The sequence below is a fragment of the Leuciscus leuciscus genome, assembly GCF_965113295.1.
Source record: "Leuciscus leuciscus genome assembly, chromosome: 2".
Lineage (NCBI taxonomy): Eukaryota > Metazoa > Chordata > Actinopteri > Cypriniformes > Leuciscidae > Leuciscus > Leuciscus leuciscus.
Genome location: NC_138726.1, coordinates 22,113,089 through 22,125,220, shown reverse-complemented (window position 1 = coordinate 22,125,220; position 12,132 = coordinate 22,113,089). Strand labels below are relative to the sequence as shown.

At 37.2% G+C, this 12,132-nt stretch overlaps 1 protein-coding gene across 5 annotated transcripts in view; it reads left to right on the top strand.

The window, feature by feature from the left end:
* Positions 1-12,132, top strand: part of plcb3 (phospholipase C, beta 3 (phosphatidylinositol-specific)) — a 70,169-nt gene that overhangs the window by 18,805 nt on the left and 39,232 nt on the right. The gene's annotated exons all lie outside the window — the stretch shown is intronic.

Here is a 12,132-nt window from a genome sequence, read left to right as displayed (position 1 = left end):
GCCCTGACGAAACTTACCAATTCACAAAATTAACGGAATGCGTAGCTGATATAAAAAAACTGGATGACTAGTAATTTCCTACTACTTCACTCTGAAAAAACAGAGATTCTAATTATTGGACAAAAAACTTCCTCACGTAATAACCTAGAATACTGTCTAACACTTGATGGCTGCTCTGTCAAACCTTTGTAGTCGGTTAGGAACCTGGGTGTGCTCTTTGATACCAATCTTTCATTTGAAAGTCACGTGTCTAGTATCTGCATGTCTAGTATCTGCATTCTAGTATCTGGCGTTTGTACTGTACTGTATTTTATTTTATTTTATTTAATTTTATTTTTCTAAACTGTTTTAATTATTCTTATTTCTTTTAATTATTTTAATTTCTCCTATGTAAAGCACTTTGAATTGCCATTGTGTATGAAATGTGCTATATAAATAAACTTGCCTTGCCTGCCTTGCCTTGCCTTGCCTAGTATCTGCATTCTAATATCTGCATCTGCATTTTTCCATCTTAAAAATATATCTAAATTACGTCATATGCTCTCAATGACAAATGTGGAAACAATTAGTTCATGCGTTCATGACATCAAGGCTAGATTGTTGTAATGCTATTATGGGTGGTTGACCTGCACGCTTAATAAATAAACAACAGCTGGTCCAAAATGCAGCAGCTCGAGTTCTTACCAGAACCAGGAAGTATGACCATATCAGCCCGGTTCTGTCAGTACTGCATTGGCTCCCTATTAAACATTGTATACATTTAAAAATATTGCTGATTACTTACAGAGCACTAAATGGTATAGCTCCCCATTACTTGAGCGAGCTCTTAACACATTATATGTGCACGCCGTCAGCGTTTTCACAGGTTTTCGTTTTTAAAGCTTGCGCAGAGCTAATATATATATATATATATATATATTATTATTATTATTATTATTATTATTATTATTATTATTTATTATTATATATATATATATATATTTTTTTTTTTTATATATATATATATATATATATATATATTATACACACCTTACACATATGTCTATGTAATAACTAATGATATTTGCAACGGAAGTGAATCGATCAAAACTAACTTTAGCTGGACAATAACTTTATTCTAGAGCTACTGTAAAGCCAAAACAATCTATGTTACTTTAATTTCCTATTATCACTGTAAAGCTGCTTTGAAATAGTCCATAATTGTTAAAAACGCTATATAAATGAAGGTGACTTGACTTGACTTGAAGCATGATTGATTTATTTTATGACTGCAGTTTTTTTTTTTTTTTTACCCCTAACTTAATTTTACCTGTTCTCCCAATGCTGCCGTATCTAGTATAAGTTCTGTTTGTGTCATTTCTCTATTTCTGTCCGTCTCTCTCTCCTCCTGCCATATAGGCTACTGGCTTATCATGTGAGTGCTCATGAATGAAATTAAATTTTAGCCAGTGAAATTCAATCAAAGCATCCTCCCATCCTTTCTCTCGCTCTCTCTTTAGTAAATAGATAATGTTCTTCTCCCTCTTTTCTCATGTTCTTGTGCTGATCAGTGTGGCATGTGTGGTATGGGGACGCAGCTTAATCTGTTTCCAGTGAATTTAGATAAGGGACTTTCTGCAGTCTAAGAAGACACAGCACAGTGTGTGTAAAACTCGCATAAACTCGGCAGCAAATTCATGTCAGTTGCCAAGACGAATTGTTTATTTTGCTAGCTGAGTATGTTATTTGGAGATTCCTTCATGTGCCGAAGGTGCTAATGTGTTTACTTCCTAAACACTGAAGCAACAAGCTGAGAATCTTCTTTTTTGGGGGGGGGGGGCTGTGTATTTAAATCGATAAGGAAGTTGCATTTGTGTTGCGATACGGTATTAGGACACTAGGCCGATCTTTGCCTGAGGAAAGACAGTAACCTTGTTTGGTGTAGGGAATATTGGCCCTGGGGAGCCCGTCCTCTCCAGTTAATAGTAAAGAGGCCACCTCATCTCATCTCTTCAGTAACTTACTCGCACATTCAGGCACATTTATATTTAATGTCGCTATTATTATATTTAATGATGCCATTATCCAACACACTCCATTTCTTTTCAAGTACTAAAAGGTTGTTTAAAGTCAACCACACTTCCATGAATCCAGTTTTATGTCATTCTCTGTTCCTTTTTCTCTTTTTTTTGGCAAGTTGGATAATGTTGGTGATCTCTCTAACACACACACACACACACACATTCTCACTGGCTCACCAGCACATGCGCAGTCAAGCTTGATCGTTTCGTCAAGAAATGAAACTTGATTTTGCAGGCACATTCACACGCGTTGTGGTAGAACAGGTTTTGTGTGTAGGCAAACACCCTTGCACTCTGAGAACTGTATTCCTGAGGGGTTTTTTTCTGTTGTTTTTTGTTGTTTGTGTGTGGCTGAGCCAAAGGGTCTCTGTGCTGCCCACTGAATATTCAAGTTTGCATGCGTGTCCGTCACAATGCTCTGTTATTCTGTGTACCATGTTTGTGGGTGTGTGATGGCATGTGTGGCCTATTTTCAAGGCAAATCGAGTAGCTTTTAGTGGACACTAGATCCCACATGGCCTTCAGCTCTACAGGTAGAATACCAGGAATCAGTTGTCTTTTAGGACTTTTTCCCATTGTCCTGGTCAATTATTTTCCCGGGGTGCTTGTATTTCTCAGTTAAAACTCACACAGTATGTGTAGGGATGCTGCATGTCCAGACCCCTGTCACGTTAAAGGTGACCTATTATGCAAAATTCACTTTCAATGGTATTTGAACATAAGCGTGTGTGTAAAACCACCCTATAATAATAAAAATCCTTTTTTAATTTTTTTTATTTTTTATTCCCATAAATCACAAAGCACTGTCTCAGAACAGAAGAAATGTCTTCTAAGCGATTGAGGTATTTTGTTGTTGGATGTAAGGATGAACATAGCAGTCGTTATTTACTCCCGACATCTGAGCTGCTGAAGTAGATTACTTTTGTTTTTGAAGGGAATGCACCCCCCCAATCTACCTAAAAGCTTTTGTCTTTTTACCAGTTTATTAAGCACCCCCTGAAAAGGTCTGTATATATTTGTTTACTGTTAGTCATAACGATTGTTTTTGTGTTATTCGCTGTGTATGTTGATGATAATGAAAGGGAGAGAGAGAGTTTATGGATAAGACTTTAATGCGCACTTCTTATACTGTGTTTATTCAGCTCTTACGGTGCTTTTCTACAGTAAAACAAGCACTTCATCTTTTGTGTGAAGTACAATAAACTTCATAAAACTCTTGAATAAAAATTGGACATCATTCGGATGGGATCCGCTACAGCAGGCTTGTATTAATAGTGGAAAAAAGCAAGATGATAGATAAATTATAACTGTAATTAAACACACCTATACCTTTTCTATCTCCATACAGCATATATTATCTGGCTCTGTAGGCATTATTGTCCGACTCCTGTTTGAACTGAACACTGCTAGTACAGTTTCTGTTCTGATATTTTCATTCCGAGAGATGAGATTGTCCTGACACCGGAGCCTGAGCTCTTGAAGCTCCGCCCTCTTCTTGAAAGGGGGTCAGAGGCACCAGCTCATTTGCATTTAAAGGGATACACACAAAAAGGCGTGTTTTTGCTCACCCCCAAAAAGTGACAATTTTAACATGCTGTAAAAAATTATCAGTGGGATATTTTGCGCTAAAACTTCACATACACACTCTGGGGACAGCCGAGACATAAGCCGCGTTTCCACCGCAGGAACTTTCCCCAGGAACTAGGAACTTTGGGCTGGTACTCGATGTGTTTACACCGCAGGAACCAGGGTCTAAAATAAGTTCCGGGTAAATATTTCCCCCTCCGATAGTCCCTGCTCATGAGGTAGTACTTTTTCAAAGTTCAGGAACTTTCAGGGGTGGGACTTGTGCGCTGCACAAGCTGATTGGTTGTGTTCACGCCGCATTTTGGTTGGATGATTCCACGCAGCATTTATTTATTTTTAACCTCCCTTTTTAAAAAATCTATTGCGGTTCGTGTTGTGGCTTCATGCAGTAAGAGTTGTCTGTCTGCAAATATGGAATTTAATAAAAAAAAACTGGTGGACTGTCGACGAGTTTCAGGCTTTATTAAGGGAATTTGTGGAAGAGGAAACTTTCTGCGCGTTCGTCCCAGCCATCTCACGGTCAATGTCCGCAATAGCTGATAACATACAAATTTAATATCTAACGTTAGCATTACGAGCTTACTGAACACGCTTTATCAGTGCTCGTCTCTTTTCTGCCACAGCTTTTATTAAGTCATTATGTTTACACATTGTCATCTATTGCAAGGCACTCCAAACCATGTTACAAATTTACTATAACAGGATTGAAATAGCGCTTTGAGGTTAGTAACAAACAACTATTTACAAGACTATTCACTATTTATGATTGATAGACGGGGTTCAGGCTTTTTTTTAAGCGTATTTGCGAAAGAGGAAATTTTTTGCGCGTTCGTCCCAGGCATCTCACAATAACTGATAACATACGTTGTCGCATACGAGCTTTCTGAACACGCTTTAGTATCAGTGCTCGTCTATTTTGTTTTGTTAATTACCTCATTAGTAAACCAATACATAACTGCAGCACAGCGTGAGCTTAGAATTATAAGGTTCTATCTCCACTTTTGGTCAAATTGAGTTTTTGAGAAAATCTGATCCATTAGGTGTTTATTAATGCCTGTGTGGTGTTATTTTTGTAAAAAAATATTTTGTTAGTAGTTATTAATCAAATAAAAAGGTTCCATCTCTCCATTGCCAGCTGGGATTTTAAAACTTTGATGCTCAATATCTCGGAACTACCCTAAACGGAGATAGAACCTTATAATTCTAAGCTCACGACAGTTTGAATCTCCTCCATACTTATTATAAATGTGGCGCTCAAAACTGATTACTGTCCGTCGCAGACTGGGAGGAGCAGTTGCGCGCAGTTTACCTTCCCGGTACTTTAGACCGCGGTGTAAACGCAGAAAGCAACCGGTCTGGGGCAAAACAAGTTCCTGGGAAAAAAGTTCCTGGGACAAATTGTTCCGGGTAATTTCGGTGGAAACGCGGCTTTATTTTACATCTTGTAAAAAGGGGCATAATAGGTGCCCTTTAAGTCACTTAAGAATATGGCAGGGAACAAATGAATAAAGTCACTTTTCTTTCTCTTACAAGTAAAGTCATGTCACAGGAAGGAGAAAGAGGAAAACGTGTGTGTGTGTGTGTGTGTGTGTGTGTGTGTGTGTGTGTGTGTGTGTGTGTGTGTGTGTGTGTGTGTGTGTGTGTGTGTGTGTGTGTGTGTGTGTGTGTGTGTGTGTGTGTGTGTGTGTGTGTGTGTGTGTGTGTGTGTGTGTGTGTGTGTGTGTGTGTGTGTGTGTGTGTGTGTGTGTGTGTGTGTGTGTGTGTGTGTGTGTATAAAAGTGCACTACTATTCTTTCTTATTGACCGAACACGTGTGTGTGTGTCTTTTTTTAACTGCATTAAAGTGATGTAATGTAATCAAGCTACTTGAACTACCAAAAAAAAAAAAAAATCTTACCAAATACGTGCTGTAGCTCATTTATAATGCCGTGTATAAACAGAATGGGGTAACACTTTATTTTATAGTGTCCTGGATACAAATGTTACATGTGCTTACCATTGTAATAGCAGTAAATTATGCATAATTACATGCAACTAACCCTCAACCAAACCCTAACCCTATAGTAAGTACATGTAGTTAATTAATATTACTCAGTACTTAAATATATAATTACAATGTATCAGTGACACCTTAAAATGAAGCGTAACCAAATGGGTGCATAAGCTGTCAGTAAGACAGCAGAAATCAGTCTGTGCTTTTAGCCAGTATAGCTTTTTAAAAAATCAATAAAGAATTAACAAAGTGTCTAGTTTTTATTGGGTCCTTCAAGAAATCGCTTAGCGCCTAACATAAAAAACAAAAAAACTGAATTAGAGACAAAGCGAGGCGATTATATTGTATAATAAACATGGTTATCTTAGAAATGAAATTGAATTAATGGCTTTTCTCAACACAAGGAAGCTTTACATAAAACCACTGCCATTATGAGGAATCAATAATAGATTAGTGTTAGCATCGAAAAGCTCCATCAGACATGCATCTGATCAGATTTTAGAAAATGTGTGGTTCTCTAAAGGATGTGGGATTGTGTACATTAATATTGCTGTCCTTAATGGCAGATTGTGGCTTGTGATTGGAGGGTATAACAGCACTCTTGCGTTCACTCTTCTTCAGTTAGCAGGATTTGTTTGTGGTAAAGCAGGATGAGTTGCCCATCTGCACTGAAGCTAATGGCTAATGATGGGAATAAGGCTGCATTAGCCTTTCCTCTGGTTCATTTAGGCTTTTCTTGCTCTCCTCATGTGTCTGTTTTCACTCCTTATACATCTTTCTCTTCTCCTCTTGCTCTCTGCGTTTCATTTTCTGTTTCTTCAGCACTGCCATTCTCTGTCATGGACAGCTGGTTGTCATCAGTGAGGAACAGAAAGGCGTCAGTGTATCCGTTAATTGTAAACGGAGACATGACACTTCCTCTCTCCTTCTCTATATCTCTCTCCGTAGTATCTCCCTTCCTCTCGTTCTTTTTACTTCTCTTGGTTTCTTTCTCTCCCCCTCTCACTTTCTGCAGGCGTGGGAAAGCATACAGGAAATCGTTCAGACTGTTAGGGTAGTTTTGGAGCATAACTTGCCCTGTGCCCTCACCAATAGCATGCCCTCCAAAAGAAACTCACTCTCTCTCTTCTTCCCTCTTTTACTCATTCACGCTCTCTTCCTCTTTCTTGCTCTCTCACTTTCGCCTTCAGTAGTGAACAAATGGTCTGGCGCGACGATAGATTTATGCAGCGAATGTGGTCCAAAGATCCACAGGAAAAATGTGGGATTAAAAATCTGGAATTTAAATCTGGAAATCAGCAAAAAATAATACATATTAAGAAAATGGAAATTAAGAAATCACATATTAAAAATTAAATTTAAATAATGAAATGTAATGTAAGATTTTGCAATACTTTCATAAGCAAATGTGTGACTAATCATCATGTGAATTTTTCCATTAAACTACAAATGTACAAAATTTTTATGCTAATATAATTTGTGATGGAAAAATAAAAAATGTATATACTACTGTTCAAAAGTTTGGGGTCAGTAAGATAAAAATTAAAAATTAAAATAAAGAAAATAAACTTTTTTACAAGAAAATGTTTACATTATAATGTTACGAAAGATGTCCGCTTTGAATAAATGCTGTTATTCTGTTTTTATTCATCAAAGAATCCTGAAACAAAAAAAAGTATCAATTTCCACAAAAATAAGCTGTACAACCATTTTCAACATTGATAATAAGAAGAAACTTTTTTCTGAGTGATTTCTGAAGGATCATGTGACGATGTTAATGGCTGCTGAAAATTCAGCTTTGCTATCACAGGAATAAAATACATTTTTAAAATATATAAAAATAGAAAAGTGTTATTTTAAATGGAATAATATTCACAATTGTATTGGTTATGCTGTATTTTAGATCAAATAAACACAGCCTTGGTGAGCATAAGAGACTTCTTTCAAAAACTTTTAAAATATTGCAGATCCCAAGCTTTTAAATGATAGTGAATTTTATAGCAAAAATGCCAAATAGAATCATTTTTACCCCTTCTAAACATTTCTTTGCGCACTCTGAAAAGCCAGTTTGTCCAGACTAAGAGACCAGTCAACTTTCTTACCTGGTTTTTAAGCTGCAATTTTTTTACATTTTTTTTTCTAGAGGGTCATGGACAATGAACAACAGTCTGATAGGCAGAGAGTTCCATCCTTTTAAAAAGTTGTGGTTTCAATCTTCCCCGAGACACAGCATTAAAACATACCCTGTAGACTGAGTAAAGATAAGAGCGCATTTTCAAAATACCTTAGGAAAAACAAAACCCATTAATGAAACCAAACCACAGAAAAAGAGTGCGTAGGAGAGATAATGGAGGAGAGATATCAGTCAGAGAGAGCTCTTCAAAGCCGTTAGGCCCGATCCTACTCTAATCTCTGCGTTTCATTTTATAGTCATCTAAGTTCAGTGGCTCCCAGCCTGTTATGGCTCATAGTGTTTCATAGTTCATTCATAAGGAAGTGCTACGTTATTGGCCACTGCTACTGGTCATTATTATTTGTTGAAGGTGACATACCTGAGTAGACTAACAAGGGTGTTTAGACTTTTTATATGCCCTGTAACAGAATAACTTTACATCTGCTAATATACAGTGGTCCCAAAAGGTACTTTGACACTTAAAAGTTCACATTTAAAATAGTTCACTCCAAAATGTTAATACTGTCATCATTTATTCACCCTCATGTTGTTGTTCCAAACCTCGATGACTTTGTATGACCTGTATTATTGTTTTTATTTTTTTGAGAAATGTCAAAAATAAATAAAAATAAATAAATAAATATATATATATATATATATTACACTCACCTAAAGGATTTTTAGGAACACTTGTTCAATTTCTCATTAATGCAATTATCTAATCAACCAATCACATGGCAGTTGCTTCAATGCATTTAGGGGTGTGGTCCTGGTCAAGACAATCTCCTGAACTCCAAACTGAATGTCAGAATGGGAAAGAAAGGTGATTTAAGCAATTTTGAGCGTGGCATGGTTGTTGGTGCCAGACGGGCCGGTCTGAGTATTTCACAATCTGCTCAGTTACTGGGATTTTCACGCACAACCATTTCTAGGGTTTACAAAGAATGGTGTGAAAAGGGAAAAACATCCAGTATGCGGCAGTCCTGTGGGCGAAAATGCCTTGTTGATGCTAGAGGTCAGAGGAGAATGGGCCGACTGATTCAAGCTGATAGAAGAGCAACTTTGACTGAAATAACCACTCGTTACAACCGAGGTATGCAGCAAAGCATTTGTGAAGCCACAACACGCACAACCTTGAGGCGGATGGGCTACAACAGCAGAAGACCCCACCGGGTACCACTCATCTCCACTACAAATAGGAAAAAGAGGCTACAATTTGCACGAGCCAACCAAAATTGGACAGTTGAAGACTGGAAAAATGTTGCCTGGTCTGATGAGTCTCGATTTCTGTTGAGACATTCAGATGGTAGAGTCAGAATTTGGCGTAAACAGAATGAGAACATGGATCCATCATGCCTTGTTACCACTGTGCAGGCTGGTGGTGGTGGTGTAATGGTGTGGGGGATGTTTTCTTGGCACACTTTAGGCCCCTTAGTGCCAATTGGGCATCGTTTAAATGCCACGGCCTACCTGAGCATTGTTTCTGACCATGTCCATCCCTTTATGACCACCATGTACACATCCTCTGATGGCTACTTCCAGCAGGATAATGCACCATGTCACAAAGCTCGAATCATTTCAAATTGGTTTCTTGAACATGACAATGAGTTCACTGTACTAAAATGGCCCCCACAGTCATCAGATCTCAACCCAATAGAGCATCTTTGGGATGTGGTGGAACGGGAGCTTCGTGCCCTGGATGTGCATCCCACAAATCTCCATCAACTGCAAGATGCTATCCTATCAATATGGGCCAACATTTCTAAAGAATGCTTTCAGCACCTTGTTGAATCAATGCCACGTAGAATTAAGGCAGTTCTGAAGGCGAAAGGGGGTCAAACACAGTATTAGTATGGTGTTCCTAATAATCCTTTAGGTGAGTGTGTATGTATGTATGTATGTGTATGTATGTGTGTGTATGTGTGTATATATATATATATATATATATATATATATATATATATATACATATATACATATACATATTTTTTTACATTTACATTATAGGCAGACGCTTTTATCCAAAGCGACTTACATTGCGTTATCCTATACATTTTATACATAGGTATGTGCAATCCCCTGGGATCGAACCCACAACCTTGCGTTGTTAACGCAATGCTCTTACCACTGAGCTACATATACATATACATATACATATATATATATACATATATATATATATATATACATATACATATACATATAGGTTTGGAATGACGTGAGTGTGAGGAAATGTAGTTCGTTTTTGGGGAGAACTATCCCTTTAAGTCAGACTTGATGATGAATGATTTTCATTGTTGAGAACAGTATTCCATGTGATATCTGGAAACAAATGACCTTTTAACTAAATTCAATTTTACAATTATTTTGACCCAAAAAATGAATCTATTTTAGTGAATCTATAATGGACCTATATAGTCAGGGAAGATGACATTTAATTATTAATGTTTCCAGAGTTTTTTTTTTTTAGTAAGATGTAGTTTTCTTGATTTAAAATTCAGTACAAATTTAAGTGCAAAGTCGTCATATTCAATATGATGTCTGCCCTGACTAAAGGTGAGGTCACGCTAGATGTTACGTTCCATTCCCTTCCAGTCACACACATGTGAATGTGGAACAGTCAAAATACAAGCAGATCCCTTAGGTGTTTTGTCTATTACTCAACCAAAGTTCAAGTTTGTTGAACTCTGACCTATGAATTTGCATAGTGAAAAGATGTTTGACAAACAGAGGATCTAAGCGGTACAGAATTACCCTTTGGCTCAATACAAAGAAAACAAACTTCAAAGCTACAGTTATGCATGTGTTGTGGTGGTGATGATGGTATATTTTAGGTTTGGGATATTTTATTTGCCAACAACAGAAGCGCTGGAGTGTGACATCAGATCCTGTGGCCAATATTCGTTACAGTGCCTGAAGTGATTTCACACACTCAGATGCCTTGTGTGACTGCAGTTTTAAGTTCATGGAGTCAGTTCCTCTCAAGTTCACAAACTGTAACCACTAACTATGAACAAGTCAGTGTAATGACTTTATTTAAAGCAAATGACACTGGTGTGTAATGCACAGTAGTGACATTCATAAGTATAGCCCAAATACCCACCTGATCTCATGTGAAAACTTATTTTACAGCGTGGTGATTTTGTATATTTGTACAATGTGATTTTTCGAAAAAAGCATGAAGGTCCACCCCTAAAACTAACCAGTAGTGCATAAGCAGATTGTATGAAAACATAAAAAGGAGATTGTACCAATTTGCCTAAATATAAAATATGACGTTTGGCAACATGATATTTTGTTGCAAATACTGGTTGATGCCATTGTAAAAATTAAACCAATCCCTCAGAAATGACACACATTTACACATACAGACAGGAAATTTGTTTTATGGGTTGATAATATAATGGTTTCCTTTCGTTCATATCCTTGTCCTTCTTTCTTCCTCTACAAGTAGGCTTTTATTCCTGACATCTAATTTTCCTGTTATAGATGGTTCTGGACTCATGCCTGAAAATCAAGCCTGTACAAGCCATCATTAATACTCAGTGCTCATATGTTTCTCTCATTGTTTTCTCAAGTGTTTTATTTATATATATATATATATATATATATATATATATATATATATATGTACTGCTCAGTAGGGTTTTCTCTCTTATGTGGCAAAAGAATGACAGGAATCAACAAACTCCTGACCAAGACCAATTTGATTATCTGCACAGAAGAAAGAGAAAGAGGAAGAAACAGAAAGGCGAGAGAAAGAGAGAGGGGGGTGGAAGGATAAAGCTGGAGCGACAGTCAGGCGACAAGGTTAACAAAGCCGCCCTGTGTTGATGTTGTGCGGTGAGAGTGAGTGATCGAGGGAGAGTCACTGGAATGGAGAAATACATAATCTATTGTGACATTTTCTGTTTGCCTGTTTCACCTTTCTCAATGCAAAAGTGCTGAGTTCTCTGCTCACTCGAATCTAGTCTCCTGAAGCCTGACTTTTGACTATCGGCAGGATGCCTGGTCCAATCTGCAGCTCATTCTGGCCAAGAACCGCCCACTTAGACAGGAAGAGATTGCTGTACTGGCGTTATAATACAGTTACAGTTGTGCTGCACCTTAATTTTTTTTTTTTATCCAAACACTGAAACCAAAATTAAAGTTTTCATTTAGCCGAAAACCAAAACTGAAAATAACGTTTATTTAATAATCAATTAATTAATCAAATGTATTTAAATTGCACATAAGGTGGTTTTGATGTCAACTTTTTAATGCTAACCTATCATTTATTTTATGCGCGTCTCGTGAGCAGAATGATGTGCTTAAATCAG